Source organism: Eucalyptus grandis, chromosome 5 (assembly GCF_016545825.1).
Source record: "Eucalyptus grandis isolate ANBG69807.140 chromosome 5, ASM1654582v1, whole genome shotgun sequence".
NCBI lineage: Eukaryota > Viridiplantae > Streptophyta > Magnoliopsida > Myrtales > Myrtaceae > Eucalyptus > Eucalyptus grandis.
In genome coordinates, this window is record NC_052616.1 from 22920432 (window position 1) to 22928830 (window position 8399).

Consider the following 8399-nt stretch of genomic DNA (forward strand, 5'->3'; position numbering starts at 1 on the left):
GCAGATCGTGGATAGGAAAGAACAAGTTTTACAAAATAAGACCATTCACTTAGTCAAGGTCCTATGACGGTTCCATGAAATAGAAGAGGTGACATGGGAAAGTGAAGAAATTATGAAGTGCCAATACCCATATCTTTTTGGATGACTAGGTATGCATTTAAATTTCGAGGATTTTTTTTTTTAAGGGGGAGAGTTGTAACATTCTTGATTTCAATTCTTAGTTTGGTCTTGACTGGTAGGCCAAGGATTGGTACACCGATGTTGGGAATAGGCCATAAATCAACTTGAGGGTCGATTATGGGCCATTTAGCCTATTCTGGAATTAGGCGGCTGAGGGATTGGTTATGCTTGGATAGAGTGGTCGACCATGAGTAGATATTCAATCATAAGGATCGATTGTGGGACGATCATGCATTGTCATGGATTGATTAGTGGATGGTTATGAATCGATTTTGCACGATCATGTATTGGTTGTAGGTGACTCCGCACGGTCATTGTACCAGTTGTGGATGACCATTAATCACTTCAATGTGACCGTGAGTCGAGGCGGATTGATTAATCCCACACGATTACATGACAACCGAGAATCAATCATGAATTGAATAAACTCAACATGAATCGGTTTTGAACTGGCCATAAATTGCAGTGTAGGACCCTGGACTAGCCTCGGCACTGGCTATAGGACCAGTTGATTAGTTTAAGGACTGGACCTTGAACCTATCTGAGAGCCTTTTTTACATGATAAAAGGGAATTTTGAAAATCATTCTATTGATTAGGCTTGGTTGCATCTAGCTTTGTTCAATCATGACTTAGGCATGAACCTCGAACCAAATAAGGTAGTTGGTCGTGGTTAGACTCGCATAATTCCAACCTAATGAGAAGGCTTTCAATTTAGTTACTTTCCTATAGGTGCATTAATTGTTTTTGGAAGTTAGTTATTTAATGAGGAGAGTGACTCATGATCTTAGGCATCCCTATTAAAATAAAGGTTATTATTACCCTAAGATGAGCCTTGGAGGACAATATTCTAAGCTTTGGAAACTAGTAATTGATGAAGGTGATGACTCATAAAATTAGGTGTTATAGTCATCATTACAAGCCATTGATAAAGAGGATGACTTCGATTTATGTGTCCCTATTAGATTAGGGTCAATCAATCCCCGTATCTAGAGGCTTGGAGGACAAGGTTATCCAACCATTAATGCTTCTTCAATCAAGACCAAGGCGCCATCTTTCCTCTATAGACTTGCAATCATTGGTTTCCTAGGTTTTGACTTTGATTTCCAATTTCTCGAAACGACTAGACCTCACTGTGTTATGATTTTATAGAGCTTTTGATGGCTCAAATTTGATAAACTTCATTCATAAAAGTTGTTCAAAACATCTTAATCTACAACATCCTCTAATTTCAGATTTTTTTTTTTAATTAAAATGGTTGGTAAGAGAGCCTATTCATTTATCATGTCAAACCTGTCCAATGTAGTAAAAACAGTTGTCTTCTTGATTTTTTATAGAATTTTTCTTTTGCAATCTAAACATGCTTCAATCATCAAAGTTGTAAATGATATCCATGTCTACAACACATTCAAAATTCAAAGTGTTCTATGAAGATTTGGATTTTGAAATGGGTTTGCGCCGTTCTTGCCAACGATCACCACCGCCGTTTGAGCCGCTGTGAGGCTGTCGGTCTAGAGAGTGTAAGTGGACTTACTAATATTTGGCTAGGGTATTGTGTTATGCTATTCCAAGTGTGTGACGAATCCTTGATTGAAGTTGATTGGATTGTTCTTACTTGAACTTGTTTGGTAACGTTTCTGATTGTTCTTATGTTGTCGATTTATTTTATGATGACGCTTGTGCTTGTGAGCCAAAGTATGTTTTGAACTACGAAAAGGGATCTTGTTGATCTTGGATGTGCATTAAGATGCGATGGACTGGACCTTACTTGGTCTCCGATTGATATTTAGGTGTATCGATTCCAAGCCATGTTCGATTCTAGGTTGGCGTTCAATCGTAAAGGCCTAAGTCATGAGGCTTGAGTAGTAAGTAGAATTCCTAACTTTTGGCTAGGTCAATTGCCTACGTCATCGAGTCTAGTGGTGTGCTCACTAGTGTAAGCCGTGTGTATGTTGTAATGTTATTTGGTATGTTTAGCTCATGTTTGCATACTTGAATGTGTTCACGCCCTGGGACGAGCTCAAGGTTCGCTCGGCTTGAAATTGATGTCAACTTGCGATGGCTTAAGTTTGCGAGGCCATGGATCAACATTGAGGTGTGCCAATTCCAAGTCTCGTTTCGTGCAGGGATCGCCTAAGGCCGCGAGGTATTGGATCAGCATTGAGGTGTGCTAGTTTCAAGTCTTGTTTAATACTATGATTGCTCAAGCCCATGAGGTCTTGATACGGCATTGAAGTGTGCCGATTCCAAGTCTTGCTTAGTATCGGGATTGACCTAGGTGTGTGGTTCAAGCCATAACCAAGAGTCATGCCTAGCATGTTATATATTATGATATTGAGGGTCATGGTACACTCTCTTGAATAAGGAGGCCCTCGAGCCTTGTATGCTTCAGCTAAGATGAAAGATGAAAACTGGCTTTTCTAAGGCATCACATGCGATCACCTAATGAAAGATAAGAACTATCGTCACTTGAGGTGGTGACGATGCCCCTACGTCAATGGGATGTTCCCATGCCAACATGATGCCTTGTTAATGAGAACGAGATGCCCCAACGTCAATAGGATGTTTGGGTTTAAGCCCGGAAGCCTTGAGAAGCCTCAGTCGAATCGAGATGCCCTGATTGAGCCAAAGAAGCCCAGCATGAAGCTGGAAGCCTCGGTTGAGTCGAGAGGGCTTGATCGAGCTAGGACAAAGTTAAATGATACTTTTATGCGTGCCAATACATGCATAAGTATGATATGATGATATGTTTATTGATAAGTTGAAGGTAAGCATACATTGAAGTATGCTATAATGGATCTTGGTTTATGCTTGCATATTAATGAGTGAGGCGTGAGTTCCTCGTATTGTGGAATGAATTTTGATTTATGTTTGCATATTATTAAATGGGGATTTCTCATGTTCTAATCAAAACAAAGCTTTGTTTTGCTATTGATTTGCCATCAACAAATGTTTTAGGATAAGTTGTGTTTGTTGAAAGACGATACATCCTCCTACCCGGAAATTAGTGGGTTTACTTATTGAGTTTATAATTCACCAAGTTGTTTTTCAGAATTGTAGGTATGAAAGTCTCCTCCTTTGGAGTTGTAGCCTTGCTAGAGGAGTTAGGGATTCCCTAGTCTCTGTCTTTTTGAGTGATGTAAATGGAAAGAAATAGGCTCATAGAGAAGGGCTTGTAAATATATTGATGTAATATAGTTGTAGTGTGCTTTGTGTAGTGTTTTCTTGACTACTTGATTGTTGTGTTGTTCGAGAGAAAGTTGTTGTACACGCTTCCGCATGTGCTTACATTTAAGATTAAAAAGAAATGGGACAGCGATGCACTTAGGACATCGGAAAAATAAGCCCTATTGCTTGAGACCCTAGGGATAGAGCTGGGGTTGTGACAATTATGGTATGTGTTGCTTTTGGAAATTCTGCAACAACAAAAGTTTTAAAGCGGTAATTGACTATGACATTGGGCAACAATTTTTATTTTTTTTGGTGGTGGGGGAAGCATTCTTTTTTACATTGACTTTTGGCAAGTGACTCGTAGTAAAAGAATAGAAGAGAAAATTGATGGAATTGTTTGACAAATGATTCAAATCTTCATATTAATGTCTACAGTTTAGGCAACGTTTAATGGATTTTTTTTTTTTTTTATATGTTTGGCAACAATCTTTAAATTATTGTCTTACATTGAAAAGGCGTAGGCAATTGAAGGTACTATGCCTCTCTCAGTTACAAGTGTTGCTTATTAAAATGAGAATTGCCTAACGCAGACATAGTATTGCCCGTGTTTCGGCAACGGTGGCATAAGCAACCCTTGGAAAAGTGCTGCCTAAAGGGAACATGCAGCCCATGCAGCGCAATTTTGCAAGAGGCCGTTATGCGGAATGTTGCTCACCGCCGGCATACTTAATAGGAATTTGCATGTTCTTGCACCACCTTCCAAGCCATGATCACGTGCTTCTCGCCACCGGCGTCGCCCGACGGCAAACCGTAACACATAAACTCCTCCGACCGTTGTATGACTCATGAAGACCCGACCGGAAGCATTAATAGCGTGAAGCAATTGTGCATTGAGCCTGTTCACCTCGTTTAATTTCCATGCTTCACCATGTTCGTTATCGGCATGGCCATTAGACATGCCGGCGACCCCTGAGGGACGAATCCTGAAACAAACCAACGCAAAGTTTCTCGGGAAAACAACTTCAAATTGGGGATCTTCCTCCACGAGCTCCTCAAAGAGCTTTGCCAATCGGCAATGGTTCTTTATGTGACTCCTCAGGTTCTGCACGCCATGACTCCTGAGTACAAGCCACAGCTTCAATGCCCTGAACCTCCTGCTGAGAGAAAGTTGCCAATCTGCGTAGTCAATAACTTGCTTTGACTCGGTTGCCTCATTCTTGAGGTACTCGGGGTCTGTTGATAAGGAGTTCACGAGGGCATTTGGGTCTTTTACCCGAGGCGACGGCAATCGAGAGGGGTCGAAACCACTTGTGTGCATTGAAGCCGAATGAATCCGCAAACTCCACCCCATTGATGAATTTCCCGTACTCAGGCATATACACGAGGCTCCCGCGTACGCCGCATCGACATGGATCCACATGCTGAACTTGCTTGCGACTTTGCATAGAGGCTCCAGGGTCAACCGCGCGCATGAAGTTGTCCCGACCGTGGCGCATAAGTACAACGGAATTAGCCCGGCATTGATGTCCGGACGGATTGCCTTCTCTAGCGAGTCCGGGGACAAGCCGAACAAGGTTGACCTCGTCGTCTTTAAGGCCCGGAAGTTCCGCGGGTCTATTCCCACAACCCGGGCAGCTTTCTGGAATGAGCAATTCGTTTGGTCCGACCCGTAGACAACGAGCTTCGCAATGGAATTATGTCCCAGCTTCCTCAGGACCCTATCTCTCGCAAAGCGGTGAGAGTGCAAATGATGGCTTCGCTGGTATTCCCTTCAATGACTCCCCGCCATTCCCGAAAGGGAGGAATGGCCTTGGCAAGTCCAGCATTTTCCCTAGCCAATCCATGACTAGGCTCTTAAGCTCAGTCACAGCGGGGGAGGAGACCCAATTAAATCCTGCCACGTTGAACCCCGCGCAAAGCATCTCACCAAGGATCGCTGCAAGTACTAGTGTTGGTCTGGGTAGTAGGCGAAGAAATTGGGGCTCGCAATGAGTCAAGCCCGGAATATGTGCTGGTGCACATCGTCGAGTATGGCCTCCATGGGTTCTTCATCTGCGGGCGGAACTCGGGAGGCGTTTCGAAAGATACCCGGCTCGACTTGGCTAAGAACTGGATATTTTTCAATGTTCTCGTAGTACTTGGCTAGGAAGTCAACGACCATGTGTCCTTGACGCATGAACTCTCCAGGATCGAGAGGGTTCATCGCAATCTTATTGCCAACGACGTTTTCAAGCAGGTGCTGTCAATCGCATTGAAGGCTTTTCATAATGTAGTTGCAATTGTATCTTTGGAGATAGGAGCGAAATGAAGTGGGGTTGTTGCCAATGCTTTTTTTCAGCTAAGTTTGTGATGATCACTTCTTGCATACACGGCTTGATCTATATAGATGGGTGGTCTTAAATCGACTCGTCGAATGGGTAGGGTTGGGTTTGAGTCGGGTCGAAAATGGTTCTATCCAAATCGATCTATTTAATTTGTTTTAACCTATTTTCATGTAGTGTTTCATTATGATATGAACCAAGGAAAACGAATGAGAGACTTTTGCTCCGTTCGTTTCACGTAAAATATCATGTTTCCGGAAAACATATTCCCCGGGAAGTTATTTTCCAGGAAAATGACTCTATTTTTCGATGTTCGGTCAAAATCTAAAAATTTGAGTGGAAAATATTTTCCACTTGTTCGTTAGCTCAAACATTTTCCTGAAAAAAATTATCAAAAATTGAATTTTAATATTTTTAATTGACCAAAAAATTTATTTTATTTATTTATATTTTTTTTTAAAATGATTTTTTAATTATTTATATTTTTAAAATAGAAATTTTATTTTATTTTATTTTCCTTCCTTGTTCCTCCTCCTTCTTTCTCCCGATTCCTCCCGAGCGGCTTCGTCCACCGTCGCCTCCTTCCTCCTCCTTCTTCCTCCTCGTTCCGCCGCCGCTCCTTCCTTCGCCGACGAAGGCCGGCCGCCCAGCGGCCGACCAAGACCCGGTGGCCACTCCGGCGAGCTCAAGGCTCGGCCGATCTCACCCGAGCTCGCCGGATCTCGGCAATAGAGCTCGAGCTCGCCTGGATCCGGCGAGCCGCGAGCTCCGCCGCCATCCGGCGAGCTCGAGACCCGGCCGATCTCACCTGAAGCTCGCCGGATCTGGCGACAGAGCTCGAGCTCGCCCGGATCCGGCGAGCCACGAGCCCGCCGCCGCGATCCGGCGAGCCGCAAGCTCCGTCGCCGATCCGACGAGCCGCGAGCTCCGCCGCGCCCGATCCGGCGAGCTCGAGGCTCGGCCGATCTCACCCGAGCTCGCCGGATCAGTGACGATCTCCCCGCGAGCCTCTGGCGCGCCGCAGCTCCCTCTTGAGCCGGATCCTCTCGAGCGGCTTCGAGTCGCCGGGAAGCGGAGCGCGGCGGTGGCGGCAGCGCCCCGGCCGGAGTAGGCGGGCAGGAGCGGCCAAGAAGGGCGGAGGCTGGTCTCGAGAAGGACGTCGTCGGCCGACTTCGCAGCAAGGAGAGCAAGAGAGAGAGAGAACAAGAACCGGAGGAAGAGAAGAGGCGAGGCTTGGAAAATGTTTTCCTCTTTTGAAAAGAGGAAAACATTTTCCAAGCTGCAAAGAAGGAATTCCAGTCAATGGAAAATGTTTTTCGTTGACCGTGATTTTCCGCTCACCCGAACACCGGAAAATCCGGAAAATATTTTCTTGGAAGTTATTTTCCGCGAAACGAACGGAGCATTTGTGGCAAATATGCTATCCCACGTGCATAGCTCTTTTGGCCTTATGATCAAGGTTGTCTCTTAGCAACCAAATTTCATTTCGAATTTTGGTTCATATCATAGAAAATTTTATGATAGCAGAGTTCTGATACATAGATTCCACATTATAACAATCGCAAAGCATACTACCAAAATTAATAAAAACATCCGCGTTTACTAAAAAAATCATACTAGACAGATAAGAATATGTTTTAAGGATTCATTGTAAACCACACAACACTTTGTTTTAGGGAGGGTTTGGTCTGCTCCAATATTAAACAAAGGATGCCTTTTTATAGGCATTTGGGAAAGAAAAATACAAACAAAATTCTAGGACACTCGTGACTCATGACTTTTCTACTAGTAGCTAACAATTTCAACTTTTACATTCATGACTGACAATTTTTTTCATTTGCTACAATACTATACAGTGCTAAAGGAACTCCTATAATAGTGCTGCGATAATATCATTTGTTGCTTTAGTAACGCTACACTGATGTTACGTTAACATCATTTATTCATGCCCTATCTTTTAGCCAACAGTCTACACTGGTCGTATTAACAAACTGTTTTTTCAAAGTTGTCTTAGTCTGAGCTGTCCAAACTATCTCCATCCATTTGCCTTTTGTATTCTCTGCCGAGTCTTCCAACTTCCAAAATTTCCAAAGATACATTTTCAATAATCTCTTAGGGCTTCTTCTTTTTATGTAGAAAATGATGGGACGTGAATGTGACATTAGCCAAACTTGATGGAACATCTATAAAACTCAATGGAACATCTAGCTAGGGTAGAATCCTTCGTTGGAGTGATGTCGAGACCTAGGGTGAGTGCAAGCTGAAACTCACTGTGATCATATGGATCTTGTGATAATGGTCCTTCCAATTGGATCCTATGATGAGGATGGAGTATCTTTGAGGTTGGCAGAGTCCATATCAGCTTAAATATCTATGCCATAGTATTGATCAATCGCTATATCAATTAGTATCTGATATTTTTAATTAGTAGGCTGCTCCCAAGAAGTATTGCTAGATCCTGCTAGCCACACCTCTGGTGGTATCACTTGATTATACCGGCGTAAATCCTTTGGTGCTCTCGATATTCCTGAGGGAATGCAGAGATTTTGCAGGGGAGAGTCTAGAAGAGACATTTTGGAATTACTTGGGGTTTGTATGTGGTTACCCATCAGCTAGAGTTTTACTCACATCTCCACTTGGACGAACATACAATCATGGTATGTCGAAGAGAATGGTTGTATGGAGTTCTGTATTAGGTCTACAGGCTTCGAGCTATTCCTTAAAGATAC

General features: G+C 43.2%; 1 pseudogene; it reads right to left on the minus strand.

Moving 5' to 3' along the window:
• Positions 1 to 4044: 4044 nt before the first annotated feature.
• LOC120293262 lies at positions 4045 to 5552 on the minus strand (annotated as a pseudogene).
• Positions 5553 to 8399: the final 2847 nt, after the last annotated feature.